Here is a 17,440-nt window from a genome sequence, read left to right as displayed (position 1 = left end):
TTCACGTTATATGGTTGAATATAAACGCACTATTAAATAATTTTATGCAAAATATTTTCGCATGATGAGTTGGCGGAAACTCAAAGCTTTGTGCTTTCATTAGTACGAATAAAATGATTATCTCTTACGTTGTTGTGGAACAGAACCGGCATTGCACATTACTACAGAGAGAAGAGCGGTTTCTGAAGAGGAAGTGGAACACGATGTCATTATTATAAAACCGGGACAAATGAGTGTGTGAGCCAAGTGTCGTTATAACTTCTGTTACATAGCCGAGATATTAATAAACTTCATTTGTTATATTTAATTACATATATGTTTATTTTTTTTTAAAAAGTCTGATCAATTCAGGAGACCTCAACAATAGCTTCAAGATACTATTTTTATTTCGACCGTGATCAAAAACCATTACTCTCCGTTTGTATTACACGGGATGATTGTTTATAATTGTAAAAACGATAAAGGGGAAAATGTGTAGCTCATTTCATTTCAATTAATGCCAGGTTCACCGGTTATCTAAAAGTCAATGGTTTCAGGAATATTAAGAAACGTAATGATAATATAGTAAGAATAGCAGTTTTGAAAATTCAAATAACTACATATTTAAATTAATTATTATTTCCTCTCTGTCTCTGCAGGTTTTGTACTACTAAAAGCTATTGGCCTGTCGCATTCCAATACTTTCATAGTGTTCAATTTATACAGTGATTGAAAATAGGTGCAAAAGATGTAACTTTTTTACTAACAATGATATATATACATTTACCCCTTTAACGTTTACATAGTCGCATGGGATCTACTCAAGCCCAAGCGAGTTAGCTTGTGTCAAAATTCACAAAATATGAATCTTACGCGTCAGTGCCTTCTGGTAGTTTCCTAGTTCAACCGGGCTAATCCAGTGTCAGTGTTCTGCTAGCCACGACGCTCATCACACATGCCGTACGGAGTTGTTTGCGTCCTAACGGACCCGCGCGAACAGTAATGTAAAACACTTTTAATAAATATTATAATTACATTTTTATTTTTGGTTTCATGACATGTAGTATTTTGAAATTATTTACAACACTTTACAGGTAAAAAACACAATGGTAAGCCGCCATTTAAACATTGCAGATATAACAGCAGTGCTGGATGAGGATGAAGAGGAACAATTTGATGAGTTTTATAGCAGAGAACACTCAGTGGAACACCAACCTCATGCGTAGAATGAAATCGACTCCGATGATACGAGTTCATATTCGTCTGAGTATTGTTTAGGCAGAGACGAGCAAACCAAATGGTCTAAATATTCTTCAACTAAGGGAATACGACGAAGACAACTTCGTTTTGCATTTACTTTGACCACAAAGAAAAAGCTAAAAGTACTAAGAATAAGACTGATCCTTATTTATTATTTTTTGATAAGCACCTCGTAGAGAATTTTGTGAACTTGTAAAAATTTTTACAGAGTTATAATTACAGAGTAGTAATTTCACCCTTGAGAAGACGTCTTCAAAGTGAGATCGAACTGGAACTTCAAGAAGCAGTTCAGGTGGTACCAAAGTCCTTTATCACGTATACATAGCGTACATCCATTTTTCATTAGATTTTACACATACGACCAATCCGTATGTGCAAAATCTAATGATAGAAAAACAAAAACGAAATGAGGTTACTTTAACAAATTCATGTGCCATGAATATCTACCAAATTGGTGATTCATGTTCCTAATAGTTTATGATAATTTTGATTTCTGTTTTAGAAGTTTGTGTATTGTTGGTTTTTAAAAGTTTTATAATATTTTGTTAATTTAGAGGTGGTCTTGGAGTTCCTATCTTATACAAATATATTCGATTGTTTTATGGGTTTCTTTTTCAAATGATAATCCTGGCGTCCGCACGGATCCATCACGACTAACAACGAAGGTATTTAGGCACGACTAGCTAAAGGACAAACATTTTACTATGTAACCAATTAAACTGTATAATATAACATACGGACTAATAGCGACAGAATACATTTAAAACTTTTAAGTTAAACGGTTTTTTGATGCCCATATTGTGATGGTTGAGAAAAATATGTACCTAGTCCGCCATATTGGAACGGCCTCCATCTTGAATTTTAAATTTTGACATAATCATCGTGTTTTACTAGTGTAGCCCTTTCATTTGATACCCATATTGAGGGGGTTAAGGAAAAATATGTAATCCGCCATTTTGTATCGGCGGCCATCTTAGATTTATTATGTTATTGATTTTATTATATTGTATTGTCATCTAAATTAAATGTGTGTATCAAATTTCAGATCAATCTGACAACGGGAAGGTACTTAAATATCAAATTCTAATTTTGACCCAAATAAATAAACAAATAAATTCCGTACGGGTCGAACTAAATAAGACCGTTTAAAAAATAAAGTAATTTATATAAAAATATCAATAACTACTTAGTTTTAAAAAAAAATGGTCTAAAATATAACCAAACAATTTATTCGAAGCGCCGAAGTCCGACGCGATCGTCAGCACATAACCAATTAAACTGTTCACGGTCAGAGGGCCGGACCAACAGAATTTTTCAAATCCGCTGCCTGCACAAGTTAACAATTTATTTTTCGAGTCAACACTAATGTAGCATTCAAACAAAAAAATGCCATTACTAATTTTAGTGCATCATTAAAACACTCAAAATTTATTTTTTGACATCTAATTAATGTTTGATGATTAGTATTAGATTAGTTTTAATTATTCATATATACGTGCGATAATAGAAACCAAAAACATTTCGTCTCCGGATCGTCATATTCTTTCAATTTCTACGAGAAATCTTGAGCATATATCCATCACCAGGGCTCGCAGAGTGACCGTGACCAAGTAAAAAACCACGTTCAAAACATAAATTTTAGTTGACTAATAACGAACTCCTAAAAATGAGATCTACCATCAGATCATATATACATACATACATACATATAAAATAGTATATAAATATTACCGTTTATAAATAGTTCCTAGTTAAAACTTGTTATTACTAAATTCCTTTGTTAAAACCAGAAAAAGTAATGGCTGAGCATTGAATATTTTTTAGTTCTGAATATCAGTTAAACCTAATTTTTAATAGGCAGTAGATGCAATGTGCACGGTTGTAGCTCAGCGTTAGAGGACTGACATTTGCGATCGTAGATGGCGGGTTCGATTCCCGTGATACAATCTTATACAATTTACATTTTGTACAACAATTATTTAGGACTGACTTATTATGACACAAGTTTCTGGAGGATGGGCAGCAGCGTCCTCTCCGTACTATAATACCACACTGATCGCCAAACCGCCTGTCAAGCGTGGCGATTATAGTACATCCCACAATAGATATTTTCGGAGGAGGCCTATGCCTTGCTGAGGGCGGCTATGTGCTGAAACAACGACTAGTTCTTACTAGGCATAATGCGTTATTCTGATGCGAATCAGTTAATACTGCTCCGACCGAAGTTACAGTCCATCGCACCATATTCTGATTGGTCCGAGACGTCACCTGATTCGACAAGAATAAAACCCTGATCCTACTTTTAATTAAAAAGTTGTTTTATGGTTTTTAGTTTATGTTAACCAATGTTGCTCAACATTGTTTCTTTAGTATAAAATTATTATTATTACTAGGTACATGACTCTGTGTCCTGGATCTCTTTAATAAAAATTAACAAAACAATCTCGTTTTCGTCCCATGTTAAAATTAAAAATTATATTTGATACTTTGGCTAAAATTCCAAAATCATTGCACATTTAATTTTTAAATATTAGTGAAAAGTTAACCGATGAATGTTCGGGAAAGTTACTAGAATACGTTAATTACGTCGATGTATTGTTTAAGAAAAATATTTCTCCTATGCAAATACATATTGAACAATCGTGATCAATAATTAGACAGAGCACGTCTCTTTTAATTGCTATCTACAATAAATGTTTTGAACATTAGGAAAACCCTCTTAATTTGAATAATATTAATAAAAACACATTTCGTTTTCTTACAAAGAAATTCTATATATTTCGATGAGTTATAGTTTATTAAAATGCTATCTATTATATTAAGGCCGTACCGCCAATTAATTCTAATGCGAAAGACCTTTCAAAAACGTCACGCATGCCGTTAATGACGTCTGCCATAAGTGGCGCCCCCTAATTACTTCTTATCAAAAGAAAATACTGGTTACATTTATAGTACTCTTAGTTTTAAATTATTACGCACCAAAAAAATAGTCGCAGTTTATATTTAATATTAAAATCTGCTATTCAATAATCTGTAGATCTAAGTTAGTCAAAATTAACCGATTCTATCATACAAAAATCCTGACTTTTCTAAATTTCTTTAATTGTGTGAATCTTCGATGCTTAACTCTCACACACAAGGTAACGAACAGACGTATTCCAGATGTAGTGTTGGCGCCGAAAGTTAATAATCCCGTCGACAGGGCACCGCACTAATTCGTCCATCCTCAAAGAGCACAAAATAAGATACCTCGGCTACATAGAACTAAATAGCTTATAGTTATCGACTATGTAAAAGGTAAAAGGGCTTAAAGACAATTTCCTAGTCGCTAGACTATCGCAATTACGAAGGCGTGCAAGATCTCCAGGTACAGCTCCACAAAATTTTCAGAAAACAGAAAAGCCTAGATAAAACTGGTAACGATGAGCGACATTGGCTATGTCCCTCAACCTCGAGGAAAGTCATAAAAAGCTAATTTGAAATGATAAACTAAGTTTTAACATGCTGCAATAATTTATTAATATTTATAAATGCTTTTTTTGCAAAATTAATTCCTAATTTATTTAATTTTAAAGTAAATTAAAACAGAATTTTTTATTGACAAATTTAACGTTATCAGTTATAATTACAAATAGTGCTTTATTTATCTATAATAATATCATTTAGGTCTTACAGCTTAATTAATAATTTAATTAGTTTGTAAATCAAATTCTGATTCGCCGGTAAGGCGATTGTTAAGATCCATCGGGTTTCATTAGGTAATATTAATTTTGCTATTATTCTAAACTATATAACTTTACCACGGCTGTAGGTTGTAATTTCAGCTGTGGTGTGGACAAGCTCGCAGCTTCACCACACAAGGTACGGCTTATGACATGAAATATGCAACAGTATTACAGGGAATGTTTGACTTTGGCTACGTTTTGTTATTGCGTATTTTATTTTATTAGTTATTATAATATAATTTCTTTAGTTTTTTACCTTTATCTTTGGCAACAATATTTTAAAACAAACACAACTGTCTAAACATTAGTACATGATATTGTTCTTATATTAGAGCCACAACAACAAGTTTTATATATTTATTTTTTTAATTTAAATTATTACTTCCCCGAAAAACTATAGTAAATTAAAAATTTAAGAGAATACATTTTTATTAATCTTGTAATTTTAAACAGCATTTTTCTGTTTAATTATAACAAATACGAATTTACCTGTGTACATCTCTTTGAAATACGCCCAACAACAAAACCAAAAGCAACCGCCCTCCTTGAACACAAAATTATATTTATACTCTTATTCGTTCAAGTCTATATTGTACATAAACAACATGCCACTGTATAAGCTTTTTAAAAAAATATTAATGATCTGAGATACCAATACGTTGTGAATTAAGTCGAACACCGAAAATTTTTTAAAAAAAAAAACTTATTCGTGTCGCATTAACTTTTAACAATATAAAACTATTTCGAAAGCTTTCTTTTTCGAGTAGTTCGCAAAGAACGATTCAAAACTAATAACTAGATAAAAATTTAACTTTTCCTTAGCAGTTCATAACTTAAAGCTTTATCAATTATTTAACTTGTTTCTTTCTCAATTACTTAAATATACATATTATAAAAACATTACCAGTCCTACTAGAAATCCATATGAGAGGTCTAGTGGACGTCTCACAGCTGAAGTGATGATGATAAAAAACATAAAATATCTGTATTTTGGCCACAATGGCTTAAGCTGCTACTCAATATTAGAATTGTAGTAATAGATTGTGGGTAAAATAGCATAGACTTTATCTATAGAATTGATGGCCACTGGAGCTTTTATATTCTGGAACATAAACTGCGCAAAGGCAAACGCAGCATAAGACATCCATCCATAAGACAGACAGACAAACTAGGCCACTGGAAATTTATGTGAAGCCCTACTTCCATCAGTGGATATCCTACGGCCGAAATGATGATGACCCATGAAATATCTACTCAATATACAATAACTTTAATTTTACTCATTTTGTTTTTTTTTTTTAATCAAAATGTGTAATCATGCATCTCTGCTAGCGCAGTAGTGATTTAATAATGATCCTCTTGAATAAGGCAGGATTATTAGCTTTTTCAAACTCAACTCTCCAAAGGTATTTTAACGCCCCTCGATTATAGAAACTGCCAAAAAGTTGTCCGAATTTGAAAAATAGTAGATGTCGGTTTAATGAGCACGGTGAATGACGCAGAATTTTCAATTCTTTCAGCTCTGGTAGCTTAGAAACTGCTTTTGAGCCGTATGTTCGCTCGTTGTCGTACAGAAGGAGGCGAGTTACCAAAGCTGATCGAATATTTGTGACTTTCTTCATAATTTCCCCAATTACATGCAACCCACATCTGCAGTAAAGCTCTTGCCGTTTGATAAGAACTTGTCGTATATAAAATAGAACTGCAATACAGAAAAGTGACTATCCTGTTTTTGTTTCAGACATTTTCTAGGTTCAGCATTTTTTTAGGTAAATGACGAGGCATTTCAAAATCCTTTCATTCCTGTCTGTTAGTCAATGCAATGCATACATCAACGCATTCGTCGCTCTAGCGGTCGTTCAATTTGTACTGCACCCATTTATGGAGCGTATTTAGGTTGCCAATTTCACACAAATGGATAAATATTGTTTTAATGCGTACATCAAAAGTTGATGCTAACTCAGCGGTAAATAAGTGTCGTCAGCTTTCACAATCGTCTTTAAGTCGTTGTAGACTTTAGCTTGCAGACGACTTCGATGTTCACTCTACAGATTAAATTTTATGTATCAAGCATTCAAACTAATAACCTGTCTTAAGCTCAGTTAATGTTCACAAAATACATGTCGTTAATGTTGCAAGCCGTCTGTCTGTGCAGTATTGATACAATGAGGGAATCTGTTTCCACAATCACTCTGATTTTAATCGGCTTCCTACAAATTTAGTATTAACAAAACGTTAAGCAATAAACAAATGACTCAATTTGAAAATAGATTTGACATTTTTACATTGTCTTGGACTACATATACAGGGTGACTGGTTACAGGTGTAAATAAGGTAAAGTAAAGGGAAATCTTTGCATGTAGTGATTGCGGCTTATAATAGTCGATATAATATCAAATTATTATTTTTGGGCTCGAATATGTTGAAACATATGTTTACTACATTATAAATATCAATCGTATACAATAGCCTGAAAAAGACAAAACAAAGAGACGTTCGTATGAATTTTTTTCTTTTTTACATTATAAATCTATGAAAGTTGCTGGAAAAAATTGTAATACTTTTTTTGAGTACCTTGATTATCAGCATGTAATTGCGCACATCTATCACGTAGGTACATCATTCTTACCTAGAAAGTTTACTTTTAACCATGAAGTCCAAATTGTTAAATGAGCGGTAAAAATCGACACAGCCGGGGTTGCCACTCGTCATCGATAAAAATAGATTAATGTGATTACTACTATCGTGATACGTGTCCCTGCATGTTTTTATTTCAAAAAGTTTCTCGTTCTTTTTTCATATTTCTAAATGAAAACTTTTGTTTTTTGTATGACAACACCTATTTTTTTTACTTCTAGATTAATTTATAACCGCTTACTAAGTCTCCGTACATATACCAAACGATACCTTCAACACGAAACTTTCGATACGAAAAGTGAAATTTTTCTTTGGCAATACCCAAGATTCATAATTTTTCTATCCTGTCCCCGTATTAAAGCAAACAATTTTGTCATACATTGTTTTAACGCCCCGCTTATACTTTTGGCTGTGGACCTTGAAACGTGACAGCTTCTGCAGCCAGTGTTGCCTGTCATCAATGACAAAAATAGTCAAATTTAATTGTTACAACTGCAAGACGTAGTCCAATATAATATTTTCATTAAAAATGTGTTTCCCCCTTGTTTTCATCTTTTTTAATAAAAAAAACTCCTTTTTTTCTTATGGCAATACAAAATTTTCTTTACCATCGTACACTACTTATAAGTGCCGACAATTTCTTAGTTCATGACATACTCGTGAAAAAACGGCAGCAGCCCGAAAATTTAGACACAATGCGCAAAGTTGTTTTTTTCATATGGCTACACCTAACTTACGTATTTTTGTGATCACTGTTCTAAATAGAGCAAGTTTGTCCTACAACTAATTCACCCCCTCCCCTTTTATATTTTCGGCTGTATGGGTCGTCATTTGAAAAGTCGATGAAAAGATTCCCGCGGGCGGAGGATCCAGTTTGTATGTAAGACAAATACTATTTCTTATTTTTGATATAAGAAGTATGTTATGATGAAAGGACTAATGTTAGGCCCCATGTGATTCAGGGTAGCAATTAATTAAACAATTGAGGATTTAAAAGGAGGCCTTTGCTTTAAGGCTCACCGAGACGTGAAATATTTTAATGTGACTAAAATTTGTTGGAAAAATTGTGAAAGTTTGGAAATAAAAAGGTCTAACAATCATTGGACTGTAGAAAGACCAAATTAAAAGAAAAAATGACAACGATGAACAATCAATTGTAAGAAAAATTTTACAAATTTCTGTGGAAAAAGAGGGCTTGCACAAAATTTATTAAGTATCTCCGGTCAGAATGTTATAAATTTTATTTATTTATGTCACTATCCACATAGGATCATTTATAGTCACCACATGTGTATGGGGGAGTATGCCAGAACAGCCTAATTTGACAGAAAAGAAAAAACTACAATGAAATTCCCCATAAGGGGTCCTTTACCTAATATGCACGAGGTTTCCAAAAGCGCCTTGATCTTAGAAGAGCCCACAACAAATTCCGATTTTATTCAGGGTCCGCTGGTAATCCTTTTTGACATTTACATTTGTTAATTTAAACGTCGAAAAGGATTACAATAAACTATGACTTTAATCTCATGTTCAATTAGAGAGTTATAAAACAAGCCTTGTAACTTTTCTGTTATACCCACACAAATTGCTTAAAGGTTCTTTCGGTTTTATGTCGGTTTTTTTTGCAGGAGAATGACATTTGTTTAATTTAACGTTTATTAAGATATATTTTATAATTTTTTTATTGCACGCTAAATAGCATAGTGTAATGGTTGTAAGGCGCGCTGTATAGGATAATGTAATGGTTATAAAGCGCTTTAAAAAGGGATAGTGTAATAGTTGTAAAGCGCGCTAAATAGGATAGTGTAGTGTTTGTAAAGCGCAGTAAATAGAATACTGTAATAGTAGTAAAGCGCGCTAAATAGGATAGTGTTGATGTTGTAAAGCACTTTAAATAGAAAGGTGTAATAGTTGTAAATGTGCGCTAAATAGGATAGTGTAATGGTTGTTAATTGCACTAAATAGGATAGTGCAATAGTTGTAAATTGCGCTAAATAGTAGTGTTGATGTACTAAAGCGCGCTAAATAGGATAGTGTAATGGTTGTAAAGCGCACTAAATAGTATAGTGTAATGGTTTTAAAGCGCGCTAAAAAAGCTAGTGTAATAGTTGTAAAGCACGCTTAATAAAATTGTGTGAATGTGTGAATCTACTATCCTTTTAATTTTTTATGGTTAATGATACTTCGAGTTATGAAATATGAAACAAAAGTGGTCCCTAGCCTGATTTCATTCCAAAGATTGAAATAAGAATGTTTAGCCCAAACAAAACTAGAAAAAGCTCGTGTTTAGGGCACCACAAAGGCTTTATGATATAAAAACATTTTAACAAAACACTATTTAAGATATAGAACGTCTATTGTCGGGCTTACGCCTTCCCCATAAGTTTCCTATAAAACCGCTTGGAAGCGGCCAGCATCTTGCCATCTTCAGTCTAAAATAATATCTATGATGATTAATAAAATTTATAAACGAACCTACTTTTGCTTTAGTGGTATTCACCATACGTACAAATTAAAACTATCTCGCTTTTCCAACTCCTACCACTTAGAAGCTTTCAAACTAATTTTATTACTACTGCAATATTTTAAGAGAACTCATCGAAATTGAATTACAAACAGCAAGTGACCCGAGTTCTGTACGGTTTCTATAATAATATTAAATTTTTAGTTATTTAAAATATTTCTACTTTAAAATTTATTTACGAAACTCATTCCTCTTAAATTTTAATTTACTTCTCTGTCCGTTAACCATTATTAAATCTTCACAACGGATGTAAGTAATATCGTTATAATTTATACACATTATGTGTATACGTTCTATATATATATGTCTCTTTCCAAATGTCTATGTACAATATTTATTGCAGAGTACTGTAACCTATCTTGTTGAGAATTTAGTTTAGTTACTGTTTCTATTAATTTTGTATAAATAACCCTTCATCGTTACTCTGTATGTTTCAGCGTCAGAACTTCAACAGCTGAATATAAGCCTCTCTTGTAGGTTACCAATATGACCGGGCGTAAGCGGCCTGCGTCCAGCATCTTCCGTCGACCTTTTAAATATCGTTTGTCCACCTCGCCTGCCTATAATACATATATATAATTACATTATAAAATATAGTACCTGTTATATTCTGTTGGCGTGCATTCAGGTGCAATAAATAAATAATATCAGATAAAAATGGTTTTAAATTCTCTCCTCGTGCTACAAATCCTCGACTCTCATTTATTGCAACTGACTTTAATATCTTTTATCGTTATGATAAAAAAAAACATTGTTCACTAACATCTGAGCTTGTTTAATACCACAATTTTAATCTCAGCTGCGAAAAAAGTTAATAAAGAATTTTAAACTGATTACTTTGCAGGCAGTGAGTTAATGTACAGTTATTATGATTAAATTAACAAAGCAATATTCTTTTTTTAGAATATTATGTCAATATTAAAATAAAACAACTTTTTGCCAAGGTAGTAAAAAACAACGTGTAGCCTAGCAAACGTGCACGCACAAGATGGTGTCTGTTTAACTGGTTTAGTTTGGCAGATGACGGCGGAAGCAAACCGCTTTCAACTGGTCCTATTAGATATTTGAGGGAGATGGAGCTATGTTCAGCAGTGAACATGCTGCGACCAAAATGATTTTAGTGAGATACACATGCTGTTTGATTTCTTCGGCTTATAATAATAATTCGTTCAGAAGTTGTGGTTTCTTCTAGTCTATAGGACTAACTTAGCCCGTCCGCGTGCTTCGAGAAGCTGAACATGGTCCAGGTAAAAGTGTTAATGAGGCATGACTTGTACCGGTTCTACTGTGTGTGGTAAAGATAAAAGAAAACAACGAACTCGGCAACAAAATAAAAATATATTTAATTCAAAAGGGTAGTGGGTAGATGGCCTGGTCTTATTTTGAACCGCAGATCGGTACTCCCCTGGTGGGGGGTGGTAAACAACCGCACGATCTCCCAGGACCGGTCAGGTGGCAGCAGTCGAGAGCAGGGAGCGCCGGTAGTTGACAGGATATGTTCGCGCCGGTGCGAGGTACGAATAGATTCAACCTTAATGACTGAAGGTTACTATAAGTATAAAACTCTCGCCCCTTTGAAGTGCGAGGCGATATAAATATTATGGCGTGATTTTAAGGATGCTTCGAGAATGAACTTGAGGAACCGAGACGAGAATTTGTAACGTAAATTCGAATTAGCCCTAGCGCGTGAGACTTCACCTAGCTAGTGAACGCGACCAAGGCCAGGGTCCTTCTGCCGGATAATGGATCTAAACTCCTGTAGCTGGCGTGCGGGTGCATTGGAATATTTGTTATAAAAACAAAGGTCCGCTGACCGATAGCACGGTTCCACGATCCCACGCTACTTGAAATGTACCGTGCCCCTCCAAGTATTCAACAATTCGTGTTCATATTTTTTGGTTAAAATATTAAATAAAGACGTAAGGGACGCTAACGTACAACGTTACATCCTACAGGAGGATAATAGGAACAGCAATAAAAAGGAATAGGATGTAAATCGATAGAAGAGAGATAAATATTGTGAACAAACTGTGAAATACAGGAACGAAAATTGTCATATAGAAATGTATAATTGCAAAGTAAAGTAAATTCATTTTTTCATTTAAATGTAAATAAAGTAATTTCATTTAAAACAATATTTATGGTTTATTTACCCAACGATGTGTTTAATAAATAATATTGTAACTACGGTTATAATAATACCGATTCTTTAAATGTGAAATGAATCAAATTAAAATTTAGAAAGTCATCTAAAAATACCTACGATTTTCTTAACATACCTATATCTTACGATAATATAATGAACACAGTTTAGATATATATCTAGAACACATTTTTTTGTTATTTATACGTTCGTAGCAGTGCAAAATAAAATAAAATTATACATTTATTACACCTTTACAAGTATCGCGCAATTGCAGCGCGAGTATTGATCTTTAATCACTTACGAGCATGTTGCCGGTAATCGCTAAGCTCATCGATTGCTCTATTTGCGTCGGCTTAAAATGTCAAGCCAAGTAGGCTGTCGTCTGCGCTTCCAGTCTCGCCGCGCTAAATTCGGCGCAGACTGCAACATCGCTTTGCACTTTGTATATGAATTTTTAATCAGGAGACAGTTGTGTCAACTCTATTTTTCCGTCCGCACGAGTGTTATTGTGGAATAAAATCATGACATTTAACTAAACAACGTTTTATATAAAATTTTAAGTTTGATACAAAGTCAACCATGCACTACCAATAATGTTAGTCATGTCGTGTTATATGAAACGAAGGAAACGTTTTTACAGTACGAATTTAACAGTAGGACGTTTACAGCTGGACATAGGTCTCGCCTATATATTTCTACGAGGGCCGGTTGGAAGCGGCCTGCATACAACGACTTTCGAGGATCTTACCAAGAATGTTTGTCCACCTTTTGATTGGAACCCCGCTGCGCTTCAGGTCCTTGTTTTTTACTCCAGAACCTTAGGGTCCCAGCCATCTGTTCTGCGCGCTATTCGGCCTCCTTTCTACGACATCAACGTTCGTGCGACTATGGATCACTTGGTTCCTGACTCGGTTTCATAGAGAAATTCATAGCCCTCTACATGACTCATTGAGCGACTGTAAGCTTAACTATAAGATCAACAATTTTAGATACATTTTAGAAAAATATGTACAGATTTTAAAGTAACCTTGTTATGATGCAATTTTCTTCGTAATATACTGAAAACTTAGTTATTATGGAAAAATAAAATGTTGCAAAGTTTAATTCTTGTCCTAGGTACGTGTTTTTAGTAATGAGTGCAAAAACCAGTACAAACAAGTAAAGCAAATCTCTAGGTACACATAGTCCTTTCCCGATATAGTATTAAAGAGCTTTGTGCTACTAATGAATAGTGCCCGGTGTTCAATCGGATTCCAACGGATATCGATCTAAACAACGCGTTGGATCTATTATGTGGAAATACTCAACTACTTACATAGATTAAACAGGCTTATCAAATCTTGTTTAACGCCTAATATGTTCAAACTGTAAGCATTAGCCATTATTAAATTTAAAAAAACACTGATTTGTGTTTTTCGGCTTATAAGCATTATATAAAACAAAAGGAAATCATTGAAATACATTATGAATGCTTATAGGTGTGAAAGTTTCAAAGGAGTGAATTTATAGCTTAATTATCAGCCAAAAATGTACGTACACCTATTTCGCATCAACCTTTATAAAGTAATCACTCTGAAATATTATTTGTTTCTATTTGCATGCGACAGGTCAATAACTTCTAACAGTAGACAATCTGCAAAGAGAGATAGTTAACAATAATTAATTTGAAGATGTAGTAATCTTATTTTGAAAATGCTTTTCTTATTACATTATTAAGTGCGTTATTTTTTCCGAAACCAATTTTTTAGGTATATTCTTGTATATTTATATGATAGCAAAATATTATACATACACCCATTTTAAACTTTCACACCTGTTACCAATCATAGCCATATAGACATGGCCGATATCATGTACAAACTAAACAATATTGCTGTACAGTGGATTACAAAACAAGCAACTTTATTTAAAAAAAGCGCTATTATTTTATTTCGGAAATGTTGGATGTAATTTCTTTTTCGTTTTTCGAAGAATTGTAAAAGGGAGTATAAGTAAGAATATATTCAACCAGATGCTAAGATATTTCTTATAAACTTAATAAAATTATTAAATATGAACAAAATGTTTCACCTTAAATCTACTATTCACATTAGCTCATATTTGTCCCGCTACCAAATTTTGTGGCTAGTCGAATAACTTTACAGGCAATTTGCATACACATTATTGAAATCCGCACAGGCTTGAAGTTTGACAGTTTAATTAAGCGCGTACGGAGTGTGATACAAGGGTCTAAAGCAAAATTAGAACCCAAGCTGTCCAGTTAGTAATTAGAACCAAGTTCATTAACCCATTCTTTATCCTTCTCACGATGAATTGTAATTGAAATATTCACATATTGTATAAATGTGTCTGAAATATATATTTAAATTGATATAACAATATCGATAACAGCAACTTCATTCAATTTTTTCGATTAATCCAATTTTTGTAACGATATAATCATTAATTTATTTACTATAATACATTACATAATAGTTCATTATCGTTGTTATAAATCCTTTTTACTTTAAATACATTTTGCAGGAAGTATCATTTGACTTTCTATACGGAATCACCGCGTCCATTTTTCCGCCAAAGAAATCGAAAAAAAGATAAAACTAACTTAATCAAACTGGATTTTTAATACAACACAAAGATGGACTTTATGAACAAATAATTAATATATCATTTATAGCTTATTAGAAAGTTTACAATCGCTCTATGAGCTATAGAAGTGCTATCCACCGGGTTTCTCTACGAGATTAATTCTGCAATGAGGAGACATGCGAAAGTAACCAGCGAATTGGCAAATTGAAGTAGCGGTGGGCAGGACACATGACGTGAAGTACAGATGGCCATTGGGACCTTAAGATTCACGAGACCTCAGATCGGCAAGTGCATATCCAATCACAAGGTGGACTGGATGCATGTCGCTTCCAACAGGTCCTCCGCTTTATATATAACCCATCGCTTAAACGACGCTGATGATGACAATGTAGCAAAATAAAATAATATTTAATTTTTATTTCCTACGCCAACAAATAAAGCAACACAAAGTTAAAATACAAAATCCATCATTTCATTTGCAACTTATTTTAATAATTACAAACAATGAATCGAAACATGATTGATCAAAACACAAACTTTTGAACATTGTTGCTGTGTGAGAGAAATGGATACCGCAAATTTTTATCTAAATTAAAAATTCAGTTATTACAACGTCAAATATTAAATCATATAATGTAACATACTCCCTTTAATAACAAAGTTTTAAAATCTCTACGAGGTGCGGTCGCTACCTTTTGCAGACAAATTATGATATCATTTTATGGCACATATTATAACTACGTGATATCTGAATTGAAACTAGCTTTTGAAGTGAATTATTGTCGTATTAGTGCGATCAGAGTTTCAAAAATAATAAGGTGCACAAATTTAACAATGTAAGACATTTTCACTATATTTTGAGAATTACGTTATTTTTCTTAAGTAATCTAGGCATTAGGTAAGTAATCTTATTTATGTGTTTGTATTATTATGAATGTACTTATTATTTTATTCTTTATATACTCCGAGTAGATAACCAAACATAAAAAAGTCTTAAAACCAAACGAATATATATTATTAACAGAAGAGGTTTATTTTAACAATAATAATGTGAAAATTGGACGAATCTTTCTTACATGTAAACGTAATAATATTGTGAAAATCAAGTGTTGTTTTCATATTTTTTCGAATTATTGGATCTTCTCTTTTTTATTTTGTTTAGAAATATTAGTATTGTGTATAAATATTTTATAAGTTTACTTAAATTTTTCATGACTATCTTGCTTCTAACAGATATTATTGCAATTATCACTACAAAGAAAAACGACTTAAATACTCGTGTAGATCGTGTAGATCTTCTAACCACCAGCCTTTCTGTATCTTTTTTATTTCTATAAAGGGATATAGACACCAAGAAGTATTTTTTCACAAGCACCAGCCACATTTTTAATCAAATATTAGTAAAAGATTATAAATGACAATTAAGGATCATAACAATGTATTTGAGGTAAGTGGAAACTATGCAAAAACTAACTTAATTAGTTTCTAAATGCGTGCATAGTTGCTTTTAGGTAATGTCTCGGAGATGTAACCAGAGAAGTGTTTTTAAAAACAGTTTCGGTGAAACTTCTTATATTTGACCAGCAGCGTAACAATGACATTAGAGATCCGTACGCTCTGGCGGTTCTAGAGAAAGTTCTTTCTAACCTTATTCGTTTTTTATTAACACCTACAAGACTTACAAATATTTGTAAATAATATTTTTTAAGTACTCTGAAGCGGCTCCTAAAACCATTTAAAAAAATCATTAATAAAGCACTTTACTGTATACATTACGTTGAGCAATGGTAGCCCAGCGATAGAGGACTAATAGATGCGATCGTACAGGATATAGTCTTATAAATATTTCACACTTTGTGCTTTAATTATATAGGATTGCCCTACTCACAAACAAGTTTCCAGAGGATCGGCAGCAGCGTTCTCTGCGTACGATAATAATCCACACAGCGAACGTGGCGATTATGGTATATCCCCCCGTAGACATCTTTGTAGGATTATGTCTTGTAGGGGGCGTCTATGGGGTATACATATACATTTAACAAATTAATTAAAAGTGACTTATAAATATTGTTAACTTTTCAAGAAAACTATAAATACTGACATAATTACTTAAACTATTTTTATTATTATTATAAAACAGTGGAAATTCTTATCTGAAATAAAATAAACATTTATGAAAAGATTAACAAGCGACAGTAGAATAATTTTATATTATCCCATTACAAAACATCGCTGTTTATACCAAAAGTTCGAAATAAAAAATAAAGACAGAAAAATCATTAAGTACACTATTGAAACCTGACATGCATTCCAATTAAAAAGTTTTCTTTGTTGATAGAAACGAGAACGTAAAATATGTAGTGTACAGATTTTTTAGGTCGTTGAAAATTCTGTATGTTGTATTTATATGCAAAAATGTTACTTTTGTTATTACAGTATTTGTTGAAGATTTGCGGCTTTGTAATGACATTCCTTATCATCATATAAGATATAATTTCCCTCAAGTTTTATAACATGTTAAAATCAATTAGATTTAACTATCGCACATCATTATATTATATTAAATAAATAATATTAATAATT

The sequence above is a fragment of the Battus philenor genome, unplaced genomic scaffold (assembly GCF_028537555.1).
Source record: "Battus philenor isolate CCGP_79_NKW_IND1 unplaced genomic scaffold, ilBatPhil1.0.hap1 SCAF_14, whole genome shotgun sequence".
Taxonomy (NCBI): domain Eukaryota; kingdom Metazoa; phylum Arthropoda; class Insecta; order Lepidoptera; family Papilionidae; genus Battus; species Battus philenor.
Note: the sequence above shows the minus strand (reverse complement) of the source record.